The 27,519-nt window shown below is 36.8% G+C and overlaps 1 long non-coding RNA gene across 1 annotated transcript; it reads left to right on the forward strand.

Annotated features, from left to right (window-relative positions):
* The first annotated feature begins 6,241 nt into the window (after positions 1-6,241).
* LOC113599935 (uncharacterized) lies at positions 6,242-27,376 on the forward strand. Its single transcript, XR_003420905.2, has 3 exons — positions 6,242-6,445; positions 24,233-24,399; positions 26,671-27,376. It is a non-coding gene; the product is annotated as an uncharacterized LOC113599935 (long non-coding RNA).
* The last annotated feature ends 143 nt before the right edge of the window (positions 27,377-27,519 follow it).

The following is a 27,519-nucleotide window of genomic DNA, read 5'->3' on the forward strand; positions in this document are numbered from 1 at the left end:
CCTTCTGGTAATCTCTGCTAGGTACTTGAGAGTAAATCTTGTTTCTTCCTTATCCACCTTCCTTCCTTCCTCAACTACTACTATCAACTGTTTGCCATGTGTCATGAAATGTATCTCCAAAATCTCTTACCTACTCATACCTCTCCGTGCCTTCCTTTCCCTACGCTGCCCAAGTCCGGCACCGTGTCACCTCGTAACTATAGCTTTATGACAGTCACATGCTTCAATCTCTCAACGGTTCTATTTCTCCTCAACACATCAACCACAGCCATCTTGCTGACACAGATGGCCGACTCTTTAGATATCCTACACAGCTCTGATCATGCCCATGCTTAAAATCTTTATGGTCTCAAAGCTTAGCTCAACTGTCAGCTCCTTTTCCGAACTGTGCTCCCTGCACAAGGGAGAGTTAGTCATCACCACCTTCAGAGTTTTCCATTGCAGTTTATGCTAGAACAACATTTATCCCATTGAGAGTGGATAGCCATGTATGTTGTGTTTCTCCCTACACAGCCACGATTATGTGTGCCTTGATGGCAAGGATCTGGACTTACTAACCTTCGCATATCCAGCATCTATCCTAGTGCTTAGCATCCGTGTTAAATAAATAAATAAATTCATCGATTTAGAAATGGCTGGATCATAATCATACAGTGTCAGATCCACGTGCTGAAACAAGCTTTAATCATCTTTCTTTCCAAACATAAGGATATTCATGAAGCATTTTACTACAAAACTCTCTCTAGAAGGAAAACGGTGGTGGAAAACGGTACCTAGTATTTCTAACCTGGGGCAGAAGGTGCCAAATTTCACAGAAACTTTGTTCCAAAGCAAATTTTCAGAGGGGCTTGTATTCTGCAAAGGTGTAGAGGTCAGATAACTAGCCGATTAACTTCGCTATGCACTTCCATTTGGAAGACTTATCTGAACGTTTCTAAGGTTTTTTCTTCCCATCTCCCTTTGCTTTATCCTTCACACCCTCATCATTGAGAATGCTAATAGCCTTTAAAGAAATCAATATCCTGCCATCGGGCTCTCACAAGGAGTGCAGTGCTGGCCTGGCAGGTGAGTCATTATAGCACTGGTTATGGAAACAGCTGCAAACCTTTCCCAGGGACATCAGCTGGGATGCAAAAGGGCAGAATGTGGCCTTAAGATGAAACTGAATGCAAAGTCAAAATTAATTTAACTTATATTTTATTTATGCTTCAATGAATTAATAATCAAGGATATTTGCATGGGCAAGGTTTTTAAGCAGTAGAGTATCCTTTGATTGAATTAGTATTTCCCTTCAAAAGATATTTTAAATATTAGCACAATAGAGCATATTGGAGTGAAATCCAAAAATCCATTTGTGAAAATTCTTTATACCTTATGCAGGTGAGTAGGTAGCAAGTGATGACACCCTTACACAAATTTGCTTTCATGGAATTTTCTTGTAGTAAAATTATATAAGAAACATGAGACTTATTGGTTTAATAGTTACTGACCTCCATCAATATCCTTCAGCATTATTTTTCTAAATTACATCCAAAAAGCCTATTGAGGTAAGAATTTACTTAGGTTCAAGAGTGATAAAGAAGGTAGGAACAAATCCTATTTATGTATCAAGAAACTGAGACATATCTAACTGGTTCTTTATTTCCCCAAAGATGTAACTATTACTGCTAATGAATTTGACGTCTCCTTGACCTCACAGATCTTTAATTCCTGTTTTATGTATACACATCCAGATATTTCCTCTGCAATTATTTTCATAGATATTCATATGGAGAGATAAATGATGGCATTTGAGGCCTTTATATTTATATCATGCTGATAACATTATTCCGAAAGGTGTTTTTACTTAATCTTGTTTGTGGTTAAGAACAGCATAGAGTAAAATCCCAACTCTGCCCCTTTATCACTTGTGTGACTTCAGACAAGTTATTTAACCTCCTCCCTGCCTCAGTTTTCCCATCTGGCAGATGGAGATAATAATATTACCTCCCTCATAGGGTTTTGTGAGGTTTAAATGCAAATTCTTTAGAACAGTGCTTGATACATGGCATAAACTCTATGTGTGTTGGCTTACTATTATCAGTGCTATTGTTTTCCTTATTTTTCTTAATATTTTTGTTAATATTTTTCTTAATTTTTCTGAATATTATTGCAAATTCTGAAATGTGTAGGGATCTCCTCCATCTCATGACTTTAAATACCATTCACATGCAGCTCTCAAATTTCTGTCTCTGAGCTGTACCTCACCACCAAATTTTGACTCGCATATAGAACTGTGTACTCTCCATCCCTAGCTGGATGTCTAGGAGATACCTCAGAGCTAGCATGTCAAAACCTATACTCTTGGCCTTCCCCCAGCACAGCCACTCATCCTACTCTCCTTCTAGCTGATAAGGCTAAAGCCCTTCGAATCCTCTTGGACTCCTTTCTCCCATCCAAGTACTAACCAGGCCCGACCCTGCTTAGCTTCCAAGATCACACGAGATAGGGCGCATTCAGGGTGGTATGGCCATAGAGTCTGACTCCTTTCTGTATCTCTCACCCCATATCCTATCGATAAGGAAATTCTGGTGACCCTATCTTCCCTACATACACATCCAAACAATTCTCACTACATCAACAACTCCAACTCTGGTCACAGATACAATCATTCTCATTTAGATGATTGTAATAGCCTCCAAACTGATTTCCCTGCTTCCACCCTTGCCTCCCTTAGTCTGTTCTCCACACAGCATTAGCAAGATCCTTATAAAATAGAAAGCAGACCTTCTCACTCTTCTATTTGAAACCCTGCAATGGCACAATGACTCCTCTCATTCAGAGTCAAAGGCAGAGTCCTCACTACAGCCACCAGACCTACCTACAAAATCACCCCTACTTCTGACCTCACTTCATACTCGTCTATCCTCAATCATTCTCTTCCATGAGAGTTACATGGCCTCCTTGCTATTCCATGAACCATCAGGCATGCTTTCACTGAAGGATTGTTGCACTTATTAGAACGCTAACTACATGCTCCAAACATCCACATGTTTCCCTCCCTCATATACTTTCAGGTACCGGTTCAAATATGACCTTTTCATTGAAGGCTCTCTGATCACAGTATTTAAAATTACAAACCATCCTTCCCATGTCCCAACTCTGGCCCCGCACTTTCTATCTCATGACCTGCTTTCTTTTCTCCATAAGTATTGCAACTTCCCAATACTTTAGTTTTTAAATTTGTGTTGTTTGCCTATCTCTGTCTACTATAACACAAGCTCCCTGAAGGTATATATTTTTGTCTCTTTGTTCAATGCTTTTATCTCCAGTGCCTAGGATTGTGCCCAGCACAGGGTAACTATTCATAAATGTCAATAATACTGAGTGTCAGAAAATATTTGGCAAATAAATAAGTCAAGGCACTATGACTTGACTTATTTCTCTAATGAGTGACATTTAAATTGTCTTCTGTAATGTGAATATCTGTGCATGTCTTCCTAGAGTAGATATTAAACAGGGGAAATGCAGGGTCAAATATTTGTACAAATTCATCTTAAAATTCACTGACCACCTGACCTCCAAAACATCTATAATAACTTATATATCCAAGAACAGTATGTAAAAGTACTCCTTCAAAATCCACCTCAAACACTTGTGTCTTTTAATCTATAGCTCTTTTTGTTTAGAGTACCCTGTCTTTAACTCCCATTCTCTCCCTAGTGAAACTCTACTCATCCTTTAAAACCCAACTCAACTGTCATGACTGAGAGGCAAGCAATCCCCTCTGATTTACCTGGTTGGGGCAGTTAGCCACTTCCTCCTCGATGCTTTTACAGCACACTTTTATATACCTCTGTTTTAATCTTTATCATGTTGTTTTGTAATTTGTGTTTCTGGATTTTGCACTACACAATGAGCTCCCAGCAGCTAGAATATTAGTCTACCTTTAGATCTGGTGGAATGTAGGCAGAGAGAAGTCAATCAATCTATACAATAATATATTCCCTTGAATGATGTTGATTCTTTGTCGTCTCCTTCCAGAGATTCTGATTCAATAGCTCCTAAGGAAGACCCAGGTATCTAAATATTTATTCATCACCTCCAGTGATTCTAACTTAATCCTTCCACCAAGCATGCCTTGAGGGATACAATTACTAAGAAATACTAAGGACAGTGTACTAGGATCAAGCATTGTAGAATTATATCCTGATGTACCACTCACCATTCTTACAGGCGTGTTTGTTAAAAAATCATTTTTTAGCCTCTTTATTAGGCTATGATTGACAACAAAAAACTGCACACATTTAATGTATACAACTTGATAAGTTTTGAGATAAGTATACACCCGTCAAACTGTCACCACAATCAATGCCATAAACATCCATTACCTCCAAATGTTTCCTCCAGCCCTATTTTGTTGTTTAAAACCTCGGTATTATTAGGTGTCTTCCCCAAAGCTCATGAATATCAGCCAACTGATATCTTCCCAAAAGCTCATGAATATCAGTCAATTGATTCAGTGAACTGCACATGAGAATAAAGAATTTACTGGCTACAGTTCAGTCCAATTAAACTAAATCAAAGAATGCAAAATATATCTTGTTGTTTTAGTGCTATGCTTCAATTTACTGAAATATGAGTCAGCAGAGTTATTGTAGCTTTCAAATGGAAGGAAACAGGAGTATTTGGGAGGAGAGGATGCTGTTCTGCACATACCAGACAAACAGAATAACTAGAACAGATATTCTTATCAATCTTTTATAGAGATGAAAACCAAGGTTTAGAGCGGTCGAGTGATTCACTCAAGTACACACTTCCTAGTAACTGATAGAATTTAGATTTTAAACCAGGTCTTTCTGGCTCCAAAATTGATGCTTTTTTTCCATTATACCACATTTCTCCCATATACTCCAAAGAATATATTGTTGAGTGTGTAACAAAATGATTTGTGCTTTTTGTGATGAGTTACCGAACACTATCATTTAACAGCTGTGTAATCTTCTACTGGTCCTTTCATCTCTTTGGGTAATGGATGAAAAAAACAATAGTGCTGACCAAAGGAAGTCTATAGGAGCAAGACCAGCACAGAGGAGCTGTCGGGAGATTCCAAACATGGTGACTCCATGTCCACTCTACAGTGCCCATAGCTGAAGACTATCATGGACATTGCATCCCTAGAATGAGTGAACAGAGCAGTGCTTAGGATGACAGCCATGTTATGTTTTGGTCCTAACAAGTGGAGACAAAGTGCCTAAGACCCATATTGAAGTACCTACTTCCAAATCCCAGCCCCACCACTTCACTGGCTATTTGAAATCTGACAAAATATTTAATCTCTCTCAGCTTCAATAGCCCATCCACCAAATGGGGATCGCAGTATCTTTTTCAAAACAGGAGTGAATGAGCAAGAGAAGCTGCCACAAACCAAATCTCAGTTGTCACTATTTTTATTATATGACAGTGTAATCAAGTAGTCAATGTAGGCATCTAAACTTTCCATTCTCTTACAACCAGAAAGAAAATCCAATATGTTTAGGTACCAGGGGTTAGCAGAGAGTGTGTGCTCCATGTTGATGCCTTTAAGAGCTTAGAAGTTTGACTTAAGGTTTCAGTTTGTGTTGATTCAGCGTTGCCTAAATATCACCTAAATAAAATTCTCAGGGAACTGGCTATTTTGCATTTTATGTGCTAATAGAGATTGTGACCTTCTTATCCAGGTCTGGAAACCTTATCACATTATCTACACTGAGCAACAATGCATGCAATATTCTATTTATCTACTTAACAAGATCACTTATTTAATATTTTAATTATTTTCTTTATTTTTTTATTCTCCATGTGATAAAAGCTAAAAGAATATTTTTTACATTAGTGCATTAAGATAATGTAAGCCAGGTGCCTGGCTGGCTCAGTCGGTGGAGGATGACACTCTTGATCTTAGGGTTGTGAGTTCAAGCCCCAAGTTGGGTGTAGAGATTACTTAAAAATAAAATCTTTGCAAAAAATAAATTAAAAATTAAAAAAAATTTAAAGACATATAAGCAATCATGGCTTATAATAAATTGGTATTTGTTTTCATCTGAAAAGTCCTTATGAAATGTTCATGGTAGAAACAAAGCTTATGCTATTTAAAGAAACACAAAGATATTTGTGTACCTTAATATAACTTTTTAGGTTTTTTTTTAATGTTTATTTTTTGAGAGAGAGACAGCACGAGTGGGGGAGGGGCAGTGAACGAGGGAGGAAGGGAATCTTTTTTTTTTTTAATCAAAACATTTGTTACCATTTTGTTTGTGACAAAACAATTGGGTGACCTAAGGAGACTCAGAATCTGAAGCAGGCTCCAGGCTCTGAGCTGTCAGCACATAGCCCAACACAGAGTTCAAACTCACTCATGGTGGGATTATGACCTGAGCTGAAGTGCAGTACAAGAAAAGTTTATAACGCCATATTTTAAACAAGTGTAAGCAATTTTGTAATATTTGATATTATATTCTACATTTTACACAGGAATTGTTGAATGCCATTATTATACATTATGTTTGTGAAGTATGTGTGCAATCCTCATACAAAACTAATGTTTAGTTTGTATTTTATTTAGTTATTTATTTATCTTTAAAGGTTTATTTATTTTTGATGAGAGAGTGAGCCAGGGGAGGAGGAGCAGAGAGAAAGGAAGACAGAGGACCCAAAGCAGGCTCTGAACTGACAGCAAAGAACCCGTTACAGGGCTCCAGCTCACAAACTGTGAGCTCATGACCTGAGATGAAGTTCAATGCTTAACCAACTGAGCTATCCAGGTGCCCCTAGTTTATATTTTAACATTGAAATTAATTATGGAAAAATGTTCTTTCTGGTAAAATCAGAAAGAAGGCATGACTTACACATCAGAAGGCATGACTATGTAACTGAATTAAAACATCGTTTGATCCGGTTAATTTTAATCTATATGTGCTGTATATACAATACTTTGTAGAGCAAAGGAAATTGTTATTTAACCAAGGTTTGAGAAAGCATGTAGGCATATTCATTCCCACACAAAAAGTTGAAGGGAAGAGAGGTTATATTTACATTTTATTAAGAAGTAATGACTATAGTGTCCTGTGAATTTTTTGGAAAGTGGATGTATATTGAGACTCATTTTTCCAAAAAATAACACATGATTTTTCCCCTTTTTTTTTTCCTTTTTCTTTTTTTTTTTCTTAGAGAGAAATAGCAGGCACAAGAGCCCGCAAGCAGGTGGGAGAAGTGTGGGGGGGGAGGGGAGAGGGGCAGAGGGAGAGAGAGAGAATCCTAAGCAGGCTCCATGCTTACCATGGAGCTGGATGTAGGTCTCCATCCCACAACCTTGGGATTATGACCCCAAGTCAAAATCAATAGTCAGTTGCTCAACCAACTGAGCCATCCAGGCACCCCCCCCCTTCTTTTTTTAAGTAAGCTCTATGCTCGAACTTACTACCCTGAGATCAAGGTTGCATGGTCTACTGACTAAGCCCGACAGGTGCCCCCAAATGATTTTTAATTAAGTCAAGAAAATAATATTAAATGTTATGAAGTAACCAATCTTGTTGGAATATCAGTTATGTAAATCAATTGCCTGAATCTATAAACCATATAAGGCCCCAAAAGTGTCTTAGCAACAACTTCAGAAGCAAATTTGTTTACTCAATGTGTAAGAGTGATAAAATAATTCATCTTTTAAATTTCCAATTATTTTAATTTCTAAGCTGTCTTATGAGAAATAATTGAAAAATGGTAAACTTTTTATATGATTAGCTACTACTAATTACAGATTACTTCCATCCGGCATCTTAAAATAGTTTGGAAAATAGATGAAAGCTACTCAAGACTTAGTTCATTTATTTTATCTAACTTTATTTCTCATGCTATCAATGTTATTTCACCTAACTTTCTACTCGTAACGTGTTATAATAAAGTAAGTTCATATTAGAACAATAGATTGCTTTGTAAATCTCAGATGTCTCAGTTGTCATGTTAGAGGACAAATGTGGTATTAAATTAAATTTTTTATATTTATTTTCTCATAAGACCCAAACTTACATTTCAGGGACTTTTATTCAAACTCACTACTGCTGAATTGCAAAATGTTGTCTTTGTCCTTAAGACCATGACAGAGAACTTTATCTGCATTCAAATTGCCTACTGGTTTGTGGTATTTCAATAATAAAACAGCAGGATTGAAGGCTCATGATGAGAAATCTGACTAATTACCTGTTAGATGATAGATGGTTGTAACTAGGCAGTGCCAGTCACTGAAAACAAAACACTTTGAGATATCAATCAGCTTCCTGACAAATCCAATTTCCCTCACATTCAGCGGACAATAAATGGGAATTTTACCTCTATGTCTACAGAGTGCAGAGTTATAGCTTTAAAATATGCATAATGATATTTTAATAAAGTAGTTTTTTTAATAAGTTAGTATTTAAATACCTGACATATTCATATTTCAATCTCAGGGCTTTTAAATAGATAGATGGTGGAAATAATTAACATTGTAAATCTGTATTGTATTCTATTGAGGAGGGTAAGGTGTACTTAATAGTAGTTTTCCTATTTTCTTTCTGCATTTACATTTAACTCAAATTATTCACAACAACTCTAATGGCTGTATTCGCTCTCTTCATTTTTTTTTTAATTTTGTGGTAAATTAGTTGGATGTACATTCTACGTGAGATTCAAAAAGCAGAATGCCCAATTAACACTGCCACATATCAGCATGTGGGCAGAGTTAAAGCAAAGAGGGATTGAAGCATGGAAATTGAATGTCGAGCCCAGAGAAACACCTCTTTCTCCCTTATAAGGAGTGATTACATAATCAACATTTGAAATTTATGATTAACCCTAATAAGTTATGACCTTCAATATCCAATTTTGTGATAAAAACAAGAAAATTAAAGGCGGCAGAGAAATGGAGAAAGAAAGAGGGTTTGTTTGCTTCCTTTTTATTGAAGAAAATTGAATTTGTAGGCAAAGATCTAAAAGTTTAATAGTATATAGCCTGATAGAGAACAAACTGAGGGTTGATGGAGGGAGGGAGGTGGGAGATGAGCTAGATGGGTGATGGGGATTAAGGAGGGCATTTGTTGTGATGAGCACTGGGGGTTGTATGTAAGTGATGAATCACTAAATTCTACTCCTGAAACCAATATTGCACTGTATTAACTAAAATTTAAATTTAATAAAAAATAAAATTTTTGTTAACTAACTAAAATTTAAATAAAAAAAAATAGGTGGGGCACCTAGGTGGCTCAGTTGGTTAAGCATCAGACTCTTGGTTTTGGCTCAGGTCACGATCTCATGATTTTGTGAGATTGAGCCCCATTGGGGGCTCCACACTTACAGATGAATCCTGCTTGGAATTCTCTCTCCCTCTCTCTCTCTCTCTGCCCCTCCCCCACTTGCACACGCACTCTCTCTCAAAATACGTAAATGAACTTAAAAAATTATAAAAAATTAAAATTAAAAACTTAAAGTATATAGTCTGAAACTAGGACCTTTCAAATGTTAATGGAAGGTAAGTTGATACAACTTCATTGAAGAACTATTTGACAATAACTATCAAAATTTAAATGCTTAAATACAGCAATCCACTTTAAGAACGTTTCCAATAATTATACTCCAATATCTCTTTGAATGTTCACCGTATACCGTCTTTAATTTTTTTAAATTATTTTTGAACTGGAAATAAGTTCCCTCCATATAGGCGAGTTCAAGAAAACATTTACACACATACAATAGAACACTATGTAACCAAATATAGACCTGAAAAAGGATGAGGTAGATCTGTATATGCTATTTTGGAATAACATTCAAGACACATTTTAAGTGAAAATAAGCCAGGAACATTTGAGCTTTTTAAAAGAATTTAAATTAAGGGGTATAAATATAAATAGATGTTTGATTAGTAATAGAAAATTTATGGAGGGATACCTAAAATGCTAGCTTTGGCTGCCTTTGGGAAAGGAGTCTAATGTTGGCTTGGGCAGCTCATATACTAAAATTGGGAGAGGAGTCTAGAGACCTGAAAGGGAGGGACTACTTACTGTCCATTGCATACTCTCTTAAATTTTTTGAAGTTTTATCATGCTGTTTTATATTCATTCCTATAATAAATAAACAAATGAAAAAAGAGAAAAAAAATGAAAGAAGGAAGGGAGGGAGGGAGGAAGGTAAGAAGGAAGGGAGAAAGGGAATATATGCACACAGATGAGTCTGTTTGACTCCAAAATCCAGTCCTCTCTAGGTGTTCTGCAGTCAAAACTTGAGAGGACATGATTAAATTTTTTAAAGCAGCCTAAATTCGGCATGTTCTTGACATAACCGTGAGAACAGAAACAGAAGACACGGCCTGAGTTGATACTAATGAGCTGAACTTGAACATGGCCATCCCCCGAGGCTGACTGCTTGGCTGTGACCTAGTCTCTGACTAAGAACTGTGAGTGAGTGTTTGAGGACTGCAGTATCTAATCCCAGCCACCTGGGAGAATGAAAGGTCACTCTGGCAATGAAGCACTTCAAGCTTACACTTTGTCTACCCAGCCAGGCAAGGAAGGGAATATACAAGGACGGCAGAACTTAGAAAAGTTCGAAAAGTTGAAAACTCTTCCCCAACTCATCCTATATCAGAACACTATGAAGATATTGGAGAGAGATACCCGTTGTTTCAGGACAAGAAGACACATGTTGGTACACCCATACCCACAGACACATATACATACACACGCATACCAACATCATGCTTTGTCCTCTCATGCATTCTTTGCAGAATTAGATACCTGCAAAAGTAAACCTAGAAATAACAAAATATATTATCAGAGCTAACTCTATCAGTAGAAGGGATAAGCCTTCAAACAAGGCATGATTAAGGAGCATTTATATATTCGACTGGAAATTTCGGTCACTGAAGGCACACCACATTAAATACAAAATCAGGAATCTAAGGTCTAAAAAACTCTTGTCTCAACATGATGAAAAACTGAGGTAGAGGTATGACTTATATAATGACAAGACACCTTTGAATGATGAGGCACAGGAAGAAGAGATGAACTTCAAGAGGAGAGAGGAGATTTTAAGCAAAATCTTCATTTGTTTCTAAATTTAACCCAAGCACAGTTCTAACCAGAAAATTTGTGGGGACAGTGAGACTACTTGTGTAAATAACTAGAAAAAGAATAATTCCTTTACCTTCTAACATCTTCTTTTTCATTCATATATGTATATATATATATACACACACACACACACACACACACACACACACACACATATATATGTATATAACTATGAAGATCACAAAGAATTTCAAAATTATATTAAATAAGAAAATAAGATAATTATGTGCCATATGAGAACATAGAGCAATTGGTACCATCCACATGAAAATTGAATATTGGGGAAAAATGCAGATCAGGATTACCAACACACAAAAAAAGAGGAAAAAAAACGTAAAACTCAATTAAAGAGAAAATTTTAATATGTTACTTAAAAATTTGGCTTTTGGCTTTTGGCTCAGAGGAGACAAAGGTGCAACTGTCTTTGGTCATCCCAAATCTGGGTTCATCCATCACCAGCAGCCTCCACCAGGCCGCCTAAGTGACTTCAACGAGATCAGTCGTATACCTGAGGTATACCAGTGAGGAAGCAGGTGCCTATCTGTCCTGGCCCCTAAGATCAAAGACTGGCCCCCTGAGTCTGTCTCCAAAACAGGTTAGTGATGACATTGCCAAGGCAACTGGTGACTGGATAGGTCTGAGGATTACAGTGAAATTGATCCTTCAGAACACATAGGCCCAGATTGAAGCAGTACCTTCTGCCTCTGCCCTGATTATCAAAGCCCTAAAGGAACTGCCAAGAGACAGAAAGAAGCAGAAATATCACTTTTATTTTTAAAGGGAAGGGAAAGAATTGACTTTTTTTTTAATTTTTTGATGTTTATTTATTTTTGAGAGAGAGAAACAGAGCATGAGTGGGGAAGGGGCAGAGAGAGAGGGAGACGCAGCATCTGAAGCAGGCTCCAAGCTGTCAAGCACAGAGCCAGATGTGGGGCTCAAACCCAGAAACTGTGAGATCATCATCTGAGTGAAATCTGACGCTTAACCAACCGAACCACCCAGAGGCACCAGAAATAGCCCTTTTGATGAGATTGTCAACATTGCCTGACAGATGCCACACAGATCTTTAGCCATAGAACTCTCTGGAGCCATTAAAGAGATCCTGGGGAGTGCCCAATCTGTGAGCTGCAATGCTGATGGCCACCACCCTCATGACATTACAGATGACAGCAATAGAGGTACAGTGGAATGCCCAGCTAGTTAAGAGCTATAACAGAAAATAACTCAATAAAGGATCATTTGACAACCAAGTAAGTAAATAAATAAATAATCATAGAAAAGAAAAATATAAATACAACACAGAAGGAAATGAAAAGAGAGTAAAAATATAATACATCTTTATTCAAGGTTTCTAAATAGGTGAAATGGAAGTTAACAGAAGTAGTTTATCTGAGGAGTCAATCATTTTTATTATCAAATTATATGTGTGTATTACATAACGTGCCTTCATAAATACTAATCCAAAAAATTTGAACTATGAAAAAAATTCTGATGTAAGAAAAGTATTTTGAGTCTTTAATGAAGTTCTCAAAGAAGGAAGGGAGGGAGAAAGGAAGGAAGGGAGGGAGGAAATACATGCACACAGATGAGTTTGTTTGACTCCAAAGTCCATTCCTCTCTAACAATCATGTCTGCTGTCTCTCTTACTATTTGCAACTCATAAAATTTTTCAAAGGACATAGTTACCAGAATTCGCATTTTCCACCAAAAAGTGTCAAACAAACCTTGAAATTAAGGCCCAGGATTAGCCTACAATAGATAAGAGATCATAGAACTGGAATCTGGCAAGCATCTTTCCACTTTATAACAAGGCAATGAGATAATTTCACCAAGAATCAGTCAAGGGTGGGCAAATCAGTAGTTGAAAAGATGGATGAAGTTGAAGGACTAGAAAAAATAAATTTCAAAATTATCTTTTATTTCTAATAATACATATAAGAATAATTTATTTTTAGACACAAATAAAGCAGCAACAAATACTCAATGACTCTTGAAAAGTTATTGAGAAATGCTAATGAAGTATCTCAGTACTAGTACTCAGGAACAAAAGGACTGACTCATGGTGCACAGTGGAGAAAGAAAAGCTATAAAGAAGTCAAGGAAAAAAGTAAGGACAACTTAAAACAAAATGAGTTATAATCCAAATGTTTAGTGTCAGACTGGTACTTAGACAATACTGACTTAAGATGCATAAGAAATTATGGATGAAGTGATATGAAATCGGGACTTCTCTTCAAAATAATACAGGATGAGGGAGTGCGTGAGGGTACGGAAGAAACATGTGGCCATTAGTTGATAGGTACTGAAACTGAATGATGGCTACATGGAGGTTTAGGATATTTGTCTAGTTTTTTTTTATATTTAAAATGCATCATGATAGCTTTTATAAAAAGAAATGAATTAAAAAATAAGTGAAGGGCACCTGGCTGGCTCAGTCAGACGAGTAGGAGACTCTTGATCTCAGGGTCATGAGTTCAAGCCCCAGGATGGGTGTAGAGCTTACTTAAAGAAGGAGGAGGAGAAGGAGGAGGGGAAGAAATAAGTGAAAAATGGGAAGCGGGGACAAAAGAGACACTTAAAGTGTCCATATAATGTTGGAAATGAAAAGGGGTAGCATTAATCATTTTAACTGCTACAGGCCTAAGCCAGTGCTGTCCTGGGAAGTCCATAATATATGATCACTCTACTTTCCACCAGCAGGTTTCAAACATCAGGCTAATGTGATTTAAAATTTGCTACCAAAACAAAAAGAGAGAGAACGACTTGTAACGATGAACATTTAGATAATTAGCAACCACTTGTTTTTTAAGTCTTTGTGAAGAACTGGTCCCAAAGCACCGCCTAACCACCGATCCTTCTGGACCAGAAGTTGCAAACTGGTGGCCTGGGGTTGGATCCAGCCTGCAGATGTGTTTGCTTTGGCCTGAAATGTATTTGGTTACAGATTGCTTTTCTTAAGACTTTGAGCTCATTGCCAATATTTCCAAGCTGAAGGATGTCATGTTAAAATCCAGATTTCTATCTTCTTTTGAAAAACTTGAGGAGTTTTAAGACAAGGCAGACATTCTCATGTGTCAACAAATCCACCCCAGTCCTCACTTCTCTCCAGTGAGTTCTAATTCTGGGCTGCTTTGCTTAGTTCTTTCTTTGCCTCCTACAGATACTTGACTTCTCAACTTTTGGACTAGATCAAGCACTCTTCATTAGAACAATGAAAATGAGGTTGCCTGCAGAAGCTGCCATTTAATAAAGCAATTGAAAATAGAAATCAATAAACCCAGACAATTAATCTGGAAATTCCTGAAGATCTGTAGACCTTTAAACAAGTCCAACGGAAAGAAGCTAATTCTATTTAGAAAACTCCTCTTTGACTTTTCTACTTTTTTCCACATTTCAGATCATTTCCTGTTTACCAAAGTAATTTAGCATGAACTATGTGAGTAGAGCTCCCAGAAATTCTCTTACCAAAAAAGACAATAGCCAATCTACAGCCCATTGGCAAAAGGCACAGTTACAGGCCCCAGCCCAATGACTGTTGCCCACCCTATTTCTTTCAACAAGCCCGGAACATCACTGGGTGTGTGATTATTAGCAACTCTTCATTAATTACAAGCCTCATAAACAGCTGTGCAATGTGGGAGGTTGGGGAGAAACAGCTCCTGTCTTCATAAGAGAGACTTGGAACTAAAAGGGGTTTCTAGCTACAAAGCATTCCAAAATAGGTTGAGTTGTTTTGAGAGTAGACAGAATAACATAAGAAAGCAAGAATGTTCATCCTGAAGATTGGTACCGAAACAACAACTAAAAAACCTTCCACTCGATCACAAAGGATAATGGAGAACTGTAGTTGGTTTCATAACCAACTTACACAAACTTAAATGTTTTGAAAAAAATACAACTGGTAAAATTATCTATGACCTACGCTTGTGTCTCTTGTGAGACAGAGAACTGCGTTTGCCTGCTTAGTGTTGGCACTAAACCAAGGAAGAGTTATCGGGGAAAAGTTTGGGGGAGTTTATTTCCAACCGGTTTCCACTATGAAATCCCCACTATAGCCAGGCTTATCTCAACTCTTGTCTGCACATGGTTTGGCCTCTCCTATTATCTATGGGTTCCCTCTGAACATTTCATCTATATTTTTGTTTCAGGGGAGGGATGATTGATATTCTTGGTACTAAAACAAAAGAGTTAAGGTCTATTTAGAGAACTGTCTTAAACACTTTGTGGTCATCCATATAATTAAAAATCACATGATCATTAGGAGAAATGAGCTAGAGCTATAAAGAATAGTATAAATCCCTAGCACATATTGCTTCATAAAAGAGTTCCCAAAAAATAATATTACCATTTTATTTATCCTATATACTCATTACCTCCAATTCCTCTCCCCCTTTTGTCTCCTTCAAACCTACTCCAAAGAGATCATTATCTCTACCATTACAACCCCCTGATTGTTCATGTCAAATCACTGGTACCCTCTGTTACTGAATTAAATGATCACTTCTCTCTCCTACTCTGACTTGGCCTGCCATCACATTTGACACAGCTGATCACTCCTGCCTTCTTGAAACACTTTCTTCACGTAGCTGTCATGACACCACCTCTCCTAGATTTCTTCCTCTCTCACTCACTGCTTCTCTCCTTTTCTAGTTCTTCCATATCTCTATGACTTCTAAATTTTGGAGAGGCCAAGACCTGAACCTTATACCTCTTCTTTCTTTATATTTGTTTTTTGGTGGTCTCATTCAATCTCAAAGCTTTAAATACTATCACTACGCTGATGACTCCAATCCAACTGCCTGATCAACTATTCCACACAAATGTCTGAAGGCATATCTAACCTACCATTTCCAAAACTGAGTTCCTGATTTCCACTCCCTAACACACATGCCCTAAAAACTTCCCCTTCCACAATCTTCTTTATCTCAGTTAATGAAAACTGCATCTTTCCAATTATTCAAGGCCATCCTTGTTGTCAACACTGATTTCTCTTTTTTTCTCACATCTGCATCTAATCCAGAAGAAACTTTGTTTGCTCTACCATCAGAATCAATCCAGAATCTTGACTACTCATCACTTTCTCTGCTACTCTCTTGTCCAGATCACTATGATCTGTTGCCTGAATCATAGCAATAGCCTAACATCTGACTGCTGCCAGCCTCTTTCCGTCTAGTCTCAACTCAGAAATCATGATGATCCACTCAAAATAAGTCAGATCAAGTTACTTTGCTCAAAATATTACAGCGTCTTCTACCTCACAGAGAATTAAAGTAAAGGCCTTAAACTTGTTAACAAGAACCTCAGTGAGTAGTCCCAACTCCTCCCCAGCTCCCAGAATCCCAGTTACTCTGACCTCTCCTACTCTTCTCCCCCTTGTTCATTCTGCTTCAGACTGACAGAACTTCTTCCTGTTCTTTGAACATGCAGTCACCTGCTGTTCCATATGCTTATAATGTCTTTTCTCTAGATGGCCTCTTACAAGTCTTGGCTCAAATGTCACCTTCAAATTGGTCTGTTCTCTGGCCACTTCTTTCCTATTATCTTCAAAATTTATTTTTCTGCATAGCACTCATGATCTTCCCAAGTACCATGTAACATATTTATTTAGCGAGTTTTATGTCTGTCTGTCTCCTCTGGCAGGTAAACTCCATGAGGGCAACAATTATTGTTCATTTTATGCAATGCTAAATTTCCAGTGCATTCAATTACTATTTGCTAAATAGAGAAATAAATTTATGTGATATTATACTATTTTCTATAGAATGTGTGTATGTGTGTATATCTCTAAAGCACATTTAGCTCTAGGGAGAATACTGAGTAGGGAGAGGGTAAATGGTATCAGGATTGGTGTGGGTGGAAGAGGATATCAAAATGGTACTTTATCCTTATTAAGTATTATTTCAAGTTTTTAAATGTGAGATAGTCCTTATTTTTATATTATGGGAGATCGATTGTTTGTTAATAACATAACACATCGCAAGAACATACTGTATAGCTCCTATCTCCTGCTCCCCTCCTCCAGCTACAGCTGATTGGACCAATGTATACACCTAATTTAAACTGGGAAAATCAAAGTATCTCTCCCAGGAATTTGAAACTGGTCATTGTAAGACTAAGGCAGTCAGAGAGCTGTGAAAATTGGAACTAGAGGCCACATGGAATTTGAGACCAATGTCAAACAATACCACATGTAAAGTGAATTTCTGGAGAAACAAAGAAACATACATAAGACAAGAAAGATTATGGGGGTACCTGGCTGGCTCAGTTGGTGGAGCTCACACCTCTTGATCTCAGGGTGGTGAGTTTGAGCCCCACGTTGTGTGTAGAGATTACTTAAAAATAAAATCTTTAGGGGCACCTGCGTGGCTCAGTCGGTTGAGCATCCGACTTCGGCTCAGGTCATGATCTCACGGTCTGTGAGTTTGAGCCCCACGTCGGGCTCTGTGCTGACAGCTCAGAGCCTGGAGCCTGCTTCGGATTCTGTGTCTCCCTCTCTCTCTCTCCGCCCCTCCCCCACTCATGCTCTGTCTCTCTCTCTCTCTCTCTCTGTCAAAAATAAATAAACATTTTTAAAAATTTTTAAGAAATAACAAAAATAATAAATAAATAACAAATAATAAAAATAAAATCTTTAAAAAAAAGTGTATGCAAAAAGAGAAACTGGAAACTAGTGGAGCAGGTATGTAGATAAAGAGATGTTTTCAGTGTCATCGACATGCAGACATTACACTTTGTTTCCTGTCCATGTTCTTTCCTATCAATAAACACCCTTCAACATGAACTACTTTAAATAGAGTTCTATTCCCTGTGATGTTGAATCTTGACTTAAATACCAATATCTTGTTGATAGTAAAAACTAAGACAATATCCCAACATGGGAAAAATTGTAAAATATAAGAAAATGTGCTCAATGGTGAATTTGCTGCTTTTAATTAAAAAGTATAACAAGGCTAAGACCAAGGCTGATTCTTGCCTTTGCGGGATTGCTCAAATCTATATTAATTTGCATACTCTCATTATTTAGTTTTAAGTTTCATCATTGTTAAAGCTTTTCTTTAATATTTATTCAGCAAAAAATTCCTTAATTCTGCCATACGTTCCCAATAATTAAAACAGCTGTTTTAAGCCTGAATATCCCAAACCCCCAGTGGGGAAAGTTTCATGTAATTTGCTACTAATAAAGTACATAAATTTATGAATTTTTTTCCTGTTTTATAAACTTGAAAATTTACAGTTCCTTGCATTCCCATATGCATTCATTAGGGGAAGAGAAAATGGTGGGGTTACAGGTAGACCAACAAGAGCCACACATTATCATCAGCCTGTTTTACTATATCCCAAAACATAATTCGAAATATCCAAAGGTAGGATGTGACACAAATGTGAGCTTCCTATCATACCAGTCACTTACTCAAAAAGGCCTTTTCTAGTCCCTCAAGCTAGGATATCCACCAAAAAAGTATCTATCGCACTGTTCCATCCCACTTAGTATGATCTCATTTATTATTTTCTGATATTTTTTCTGTTTGCTTTGTTTGTCTTTCTGTTTCACTAGAATATGGTTCCATGGGAGCTGGTATTCAAGATATCTATCTTGTTCGTCACCATTTCCCCAGCACCTTAGAATACATTGCATCTGATACAAAACAGGCACTTAGCAAATATTTGTGGAGAAGAATAAAGGAATGGATTAATTAACATGCCAAACTAATTACCACTCCAGAACCTTTAGATTTTGTCTTTCCTTAGCCAGAACCCCCTTCTCTTTGTTCCTTCACATCACTTAGGTCTTAGGTCAAATGTCAGCTCTGCAGAAAGGCCACTGATTACGCTAGCCTCTCCACCCTGCAAGGACCTCCGGGTCCCACTACACTGGATGAGTTTAAGCACAACACTGACGACTATGTGAAGTTCCCTTTTATATGCATTCCTTTCATGTTAATTGTTGTCACTGCTCTCCCCACCGGAATGTAAACCCCATGAGGAAATTTGACTTACCACCGCATCTCCAGAATGGGCCTGGGATTTAGGAGGCCTTCGATAAATATTTGTTAAATGAGTGAATGAAAGGTTGGAAATTGCAATTTTAAAATATACACCCACACATGGTATCACTGCTCTTCAGTATTTAGAAACAGGTAACAAACTAAATTGCTATATGTGCAAATAATCTTTGGACAATTAAAATTTCACACGGCATATAGATGAAAAGATTGTGAAATTATGTTTCCAGCTCTATTTAGAATCCTGGTTGGCTGCTACTTGCTTATAATCAGTAGCCTGTTCAATTTCGACTATCCTCACTCATTAGTTTCCAAGAGAAAATGTTCTATCTTTCCTCAGATAGACTAGAAAATGAAGTTGCAAAGGAGAAGACTTCACTACAATTAAACTACAACTATTGACATTTGGCAAATATATGTCACTGCCCAATGTATCTGTGTATACAAACAGACACAATTCCTAAAGGAAGGAAATGCCACGTTCCAAAAACAAACAAACAAGCAAACACAAAACCTCACATGTTTATCTCCACAAACAGAATTCAGTTACACCTCATAACACAGATCTAAAAGGGGGTGGGGGCGACTGGGTGGCTCAGTCAGTTGAACCTCTGACTCTTGGTTTCCACTCAGGTCGTGATCTCATGGTTGCTGAGTTCAAGCTCCACCATCTGAGGGAATTCTGTCTGTCCCTCTCTCGTTGCCCCTCCCCCGCTCACGCTCTCTGTCTCTCAAAATAAATAAACTTCCAAAAAAAAAAATGTAAAACTAACTAACTAACTAAAATAAATAAATAAATAAAAGGGAGGTAGGAAGTTCCTCCTCTGAGCCAGAAAATCACAATTACAATCACCCCAAGTCATTGATTACTGAAATGATCCATAGTGGGCAGACTGGAATTGTCAAATATGGAGATTTTCACCACTAAGCCAATTCTGTCTTATGTCCTATGGCCCTTTCTCTACACAACCATTGTCAACCAATAGGCAGGCACTGTGAGATATCCTTTACACTCATCGCTCTTCGGAAATCTTTTCTAACTAATTTCATTCAGTCAACCACTAGGACAGTCAGTCAGACAACAAACACTTATTGAATGTCTATCATGTAGCTGGCACCGTTTGTGCAGTGAAAATATATCAGTAAACAAAACATAAAAATGCTTACCCTCATGGAGCTTATATTCTAAAAGCATCACATTTACTTTAAAGATATTTAAAAGTAGAGATGATGAAAGCAGATGTTTGATAGAGATGAATACACAGAGTCATAGATACATCAACAGATACAATGGTTGGTACATAAGCACATAGTTATCCTATATTTCCCAGGGCACTCAGAATTATATCACTAAAGAGTATGTTTGGGATATAAATCAAGTATGCTGCTTTCCAATTGTTTTCCTATAACATTATGTGTGCATGTTATCCTCATTATGGGCTTCCCCTGAGCAGAAAACATTTTCTTCATTTTCTTCATACTCTGTTCAGGGGGCAAGTTGTACAGTGTCCCCAAACAGACTATGAGTTCATTAACTGAGTGTTTGTTGAATAATACATTGCATTTATCAGGTGCTTTTTAACTTTTTAAAAGGCACTTTGATGCACGTTATCATTATTAATATCACACACATATTCTTCCTCTAACGCTAGATCAAGAAGAAGACAGCGATTATAGTAAGGGTAATGGTGGTAACACAAATAGTATGTTTGAGACCACCAGCTTTGTTTGCTAAGAACCTGTCCAACATCATTACTGTTGTTGGCTTTTTGTTTTATGAATCTCGATGGAAGTTCAGACTCTAGAAAGTGCAGGCACCAGGAAGTTTAAAATCACAACAATAGAAGCAAGGCCCAGAGAAAAAGTCACATCCAAGGGCACAGTCTAGGACTTCAATCAAATGAGTTTTAAACTTCACCTTGTTAAAATGAAGATTCCCAATAACAGCCTAACCCAGACATTCTCATTCACTTAGAACTGAAGGCCAGGAATATGAATTTGTATAAACAGCTGATGGAAGCCCCCTGAGAAATACTGGTCCAGAGAGAGCTTACCTGACTTCAAAGGCTGGGCTGGGGATGGTTAGTTAGTTCAATGAATGGCTTCCACAGCTTGGCATGGTCAGATATGGCTTGATATGAGAGACATACATACATACATTACAGCAGACATAACAAAGTGATAAGAAGAGCCATCATTTCTGAATGCTGTTACAAGAACCACTACTGCTAAAGATGTAGGACCAGGATCTAGTCCCATGGAGGAAAGAACTAGAATGCTTTGAATGCTCTAGTCTCATGGTACTGTCTAGGCTGGTTTGCATCCTTGGGGAGATTTGGGTTGCAGACAGGAAAATCCAGCATAGTGAGAACATGGAAGAAAACTGAGAGGGAATGCCAATCTGGGCAGGATAGGTTGAGAGGAAGATAACTTGGCACTTTGAAGGATTTACTTATTCTTATCCCTAATATTCTAGAACTGGTTAGGAAATGGGGAAGGGCAACACAAGTCAAAACTGGAGGCCCACTATAAAAACTCAAACCTGAAAATCATAATTCAATTCCAAGTTCCATATTGAATTACATTATGAGGATGCTGTGTTTTCTACTTCCATAAGGAATGGCCCAGAAATGAAGTCTGAAGGGCAGATGTGTTATGGAAGGAGAAACAAGAGGCAGGAGTTAACCCTGAACTTCAAGAGTCTCTATTTCCCATAAGAAAAGTAGAAAAAGAAAAGCATTATGCTATAGCAAGAATCTCATTTTAAAATCTATAACTGTCATTATTTTCTCCACATACTGAGAAATGTTCTACCATAATCAATGCACAAAACGACCACAAGTAGAAAGTGACAACTAGACCTTTCCATAGATCTTGAAACATTTAGATGACAAACATTCAAGTAACTACAAGTTTAAATTATCAAGCAACATTTTTGCTGGCAAGGTGTTATGAATTCATATCTAATACATAGGGGTATATGGAAAAAATATTAGCATTTATTTAAACCAGAGGGAGTATTTTCATGTATGTAAAAACTGAAGTTGAAAGAGATTCACTGGCTTCTCCAAGGATGACGTAGCTTCTCCTGGGTAGTCCAGGACGATGCAAGTAAACTTTTATCTTTTTAATTTTTAATATAATTTCATTCCTTCTTTTGACTTCTCTACTGATAGATAGAAAAACACTTTAGTGGAGTTCTTCTTGACATTTTATCTTTTTCATTTTTGCTAGTTTATTAAGAAAAAATAAATATATACAGAAGTAGAGAATATTACCATAATCCCAGGTACCCATCTCCCTGCAATAAAAGTCTTGGTTCTCACACTCACTCATTCCCACCCCTCGCCCAAGATTATCTGAAGCAAATTCCAGACATCACATAATTTCATACATAAATAGTTTGGCATAGAGCTCTAAAATATCAGTACTCTCTTTTGAAAAATCAACAACATATGGCTTCATGTGACTTAATGAGATAAGGAAACAATACATTTAAATCACAGTGCATAAATTCATATTTATTATTATATCAATAATTGGGGGATTACCTTGGGTGAAATAAAGCTGAAACCCAATGAATGCATTTAAGTGATAGTTTTTCAAGTACAATGATTTTTCCATACCAGTACAAGTTCATAGGATTTTTTTTTTCATTAAAAGATTCCTAGTCATCACTTTTCCCCAAATCAGATACTTTTGAGTGAATTATTCTCACTCCATTATGACTACTAGACTCTGGAGATTATGAGATTTCCCACTTGAAGCTTCCATCTTCATTGATTATGATGATAATCAAGTGAATTATTCTTTTGCTCTTGATAACTACAGAGCTCCTTGATTCCAGTGGCTAATAAAGGCTCTGGTATTGGAAGTAAAACTGTTAAAAGGATCGAGAACAGCAGCTCAAAGCTCAGGCCAGGCAGTGTTTCAGAAAAACATACTAGTTGACTTGAAAAAGCCACTCTGCTTTGTAGCAAACATTAAGAACTTATTAAGTAATAAATATTTACATATTAAATAATAGGATGTCTACGGTGTGCTTCAAAATAATTCTGGGGAGAACGGTGGATGGAAATATTATAAACTGGGCTATTTGTTGATAGATGCTGAAGTTGGGTGATAAAGATGTATTACATTATTCTCTCTACTTTTGTATGTATTTGAAATTGCTCAATATTAAAACTTGTTACAAAAAGGATTAGAATCACATGACAATGACACAACAAAGTCCTCAAACACACTTTGTGACCCTTCCTGCTTGAATCAACTCATCCAAACAGCTAGAAAATACAAATCAAACTGATCTGAGTTGCGCCACTTTCCAAATGACCCAAAAACAGCACAAAGGGAAAAAAAAGGAATGTGAATAATATGTAATTGGACCAGTTACCTCTAATTCTTTGATTGGTTACAGGTTAGTCCTACTTTGAGCTTCTAAAGAACCTGATTGGAACCCTTTTCAGAAAACATGAATTATTTCTTAGTTTCATAGGGTGACTATCAAATGTTATAAAATGGACATAAAATTTCCTTGGAAAATACTGCTGAAGAATCACATCAGCCTTAGGGGAAGGGAAAACATGGCTTAATATTTCAGAACAAAAAATAGTCTTGAAAAATTAGTCCTATGCTGACACTTTTATAGTGAATATTTTAAAAACTGAATTAAAATGAACAAAAGAACCATAATGAAAACAAACAAAAGATTTATTTGTTAGTGACAAGGGAATCTGTATTTAGATCAAACAAATAATAGAAAAGAGAGAAACCCTGCTCAATTCTATAAAGTGTAAATGTCCTGGTGACCAATCAGTGTTCTCTTTTCAGATATTTACCTAGAGTTGTCAGAACTTGGTCTCTGCTTGGTCTGACCCACTTCGACCATTAAAATGGACACCCTGGTTGCTGAAAAGCTCTGACCAGCCCCAGATCCCAGCATTCCCAGAGTTTAAGCCCATCCATGGGAGCCCAGGCTAGCTGACTACAGATGGGCACTTGGACAAAACTTCCCCCAAAAGACAAAGGCCTGGCAAGGATTCAGGCAGTGAGCTCACAACACCACTGCCACCATCCTGAGAAAGGTCTTCTGAAAATTTCATTTTACCTTAGGTTCTAGAACAAGGAAGAGAAGAAGAGAAGAAGGAGGAGCTAAAGAGAAGGAAAAGGAGAAAAAGAGGGCATGAAGGAAAGAGAAAGAAAAATCCGTGATATGACATTTTGTTCTGATTTTCTAAAGCAGCAAGTGACATCCAATATCTTCTAAAGAGAATCAAAAAGTAAAACATTCCCCAATTTTGTGTATGCCTCTCTTATGACAAGTACCATATTTTACCTTATATTTTGAATAACTGTGTATATTTCTCCTGTTATATGCCTGGAAGGAGGAAAGCATTTGAAATTTAATTTTGAAATGACATAGTCTCTATTAACAATAACTATACTTATCTCTAATGTTTGTCGGGCTAATTAATTAATCAATTAATTGGTCTAGTCAAGTGCAGTTAGCTGACAGGTAAGTAACAAGCAACAGCTGCAGAACCTGTGGATTGAATAATATACTCAATATATTTAGCTCTTCACACTGATCTAGCGAGGAGAGTGTGCAGGAGCATTGTGTTTTCCTCTTATTCTTGTTACTTACATGGTGGGATTTGTATCGCCTTCAAATATACATCTATTTGTATATGACCAGAACTTAGTTTACACTTCCTAAATTCATGCTCTTAAACATTTGAATTTAATAGTGTTTCCATCTCTTAAGCATCCTCTGCCCCTGTTTATGAAAATACTCCTTGTAATTCACATAAACAAAACACTGGAAATGTATTTTATTTCCTTTTCAAACTAAGAAGGAGAAAAAGAGGTTTCCTGTAGCCTTCCTTGTTTAGTAGAACACATTTCTGAAACAAGACTCTCAGGGAAAAAAAAAAAAGAAAACTTAACAATGAGGTTTTACAATAGGAATTGCTAGTTGATTTCATTTATATCCCAAATCAGTTAAGATTTCCCTGATTTATTTTTTTTCACAAATAAAAAGTTAAAAGGTTTGTTGTTGCTTTTTTTAATCCATAAGCAAGACTAAGTGAAATCACTACTTTGAGGACTACATAAAAATTTAGTGAGCATCTTGTCTAGGACACTGATTTCACAAGTGCAAATCTAAGTAAGAGCCAAGAATATCAACTGACTTCACGAGGTCAGCAAGTGAAATCATGTTTGAAGCAGCAGAAAAATCACATAACCTCCATAGGATATTGTCTAAATTGTACAAATCACTTATTTGAAGATGTACACACACACACATAATGACTTTCAAATGTGGCCCTTCAATTCAATTATTGCCTTAAATCTGTAAATATTTATTGATTCAGGAACTGTAATAATATTAGCTGACTTAAAAAAAAAATCTAATGAATATCCTAGGGTTTTTCTCAGCCAGGGTGTTATAAACATAGTCTGGAATATATCTTAGGCCTATAAATTTCAGCCTGCTGTACCAAAAATAGCAGCACTCTCTGGAAAGATTTGTAGTATATAAAAGTAGTAGTACGTAAAATAGAAGACAGCACGGAAGTTGTTGAATGCCAATTAACTGTTGTCCGCAACTCCAAATATTTTTTATTCCAGCTAACACACATTTTTGGAATTTTAAAGAAAAGTCTAGGTATAACAAGCCATAGAAATACATAATAATCATAGCAGAAAAAGTAAATGATGGACCGTGGACCTTTGTTTGTTTTTATTTCCCTAAATGAGGTTTCTTTTCATTTTTCTTTTTGTGTGCAGTTACCTCTTTTCTAATACATTTAATACACAATTCTTGGAAATTTTTATTGATGAATGCTTGTGGAATTTTGTACATTTACTAATGTGACTGTTGACACTTTTTAAAATTCTCCTTCACAAAGCTCTCAATACTGCAAATATATGTATCTGATGTGTAAGAGTGAGCTCCATTTTGACTCATATTTTACAAAATAATTATTGCACACTTCTGAGAGATTGTATATATTTGTTAAATATTTACCACATAACTATTGGTTAAAAATAAATTATAAACTTGAGAATAAAATGGTCACCATCACAGTTCTGAGTCAAAAGCTGCCTGCAGGGCTCTAAAACTTCCAGAAGAAAAATTAAAGTTCGGTCAGTTGTTTTTCTGTCTGTGAAACACTAAACAAATTACCTGCCTTTCAGAATACTTTTCAGGATATTTCTACCTCCTATAGATATAACTAGAGAGGCTTTTCATTGTGGCCCTGTGGATCCTGACAAATACATTTTATATTCATATGTATGAAGATAATTTTATATTTTTGAGAGCTGCTACTTCTTGGTCTTATGCAGTGATACATGTGAACTTTATTTTTATATACAGGATCTTTCAAACAGCTAATATAACAAGAGAATTGCAGAGAAATTATTTACGACAAGTAAGATAATATGCAAGATGCTTAAATTTGTGGATTATTGTTTCCACTCCTATAAAAATTGTCTTGATTCAAATGGGTTAGTTTAATTCTTACATAATTTCATTCTTTTTCCAGAAAATCACCTCACCATCACCTGTGGAATTCCATCATATATGGCATGATTTCTTTCTTCCTTTTGTAGAGAAGAGCCCAAGAGAGAATTCGTGCCACAGTGACCCTGCTGTGCCCTATGTTTATTCGGCAGTAATCCTCGGGGAAAGGATTTTGAAAATGTATTAGAGCTAGCACCGAGAACGAGTGTTATTTTGAAGAAGTTACTGCTCCTTAACATTCTATTTTAAGTAGATATTATAGGTGTGATTCCTTTTAAAACAAAAGAAAAAAGGAGAGCTGTGTTTGATTTTACAAATTGAAGGTTTTGTTCCTGATACCGAATGGCATTATTCATTTACCTTGGCCCTGTCGGTGTTTGATAGGGTTTTTTCCCCTCCTTTTCACTCAACAACAACAATAATAGTATCAGATCTCGGACTAAGAATCTGACGAAACAGAAAAGGGGATGTGAGCATCCTAGATCCAGCTTTATGAAGCAATGCCCACACACATCTCACCCCCTTGGTTGATAGAGATGATTAAGCTCCTCAAGCTTGAATCTACAGGGAAGTTGTAACCATGCAGTTCCCACATGAACAAATATTGGCGCTTCCACCAAGAATCCCCAAAACCAGTTACAAAGTGAAGAGCTCAGACCTACAAAAGTGTGGACCCAGAGGGCAGACAGGACCACAAGAAGGTGCGAAGTTGGTAACTATGCTTTGAGAAACCGGGATATATATCTATATATAGATATAGATATAGATATAGATATAGATATAGATATAGATCTCCCGCCTGAATTATAGCTTGAGCTTTCTTTGCAATATTTACCATTTAATAATTAATGACGCCCACGCCGGGCGCCTT

Source organism: Acinonyx jubatus, chromosome C2, assembly GCF_027475565.1.
Source record: "Acinonyx jubatus isolate Ajub_Pintada_27869175 chromosome C2, VMU_Ajub_asm_v1.0, whole genome shotgun sequence".
Lineage (NCBI taxonomy): Eukaryota > Metazoa > Chordata > Mammalia > Carnivora > Felidae > Acinonyx > Acinonyx jubatus.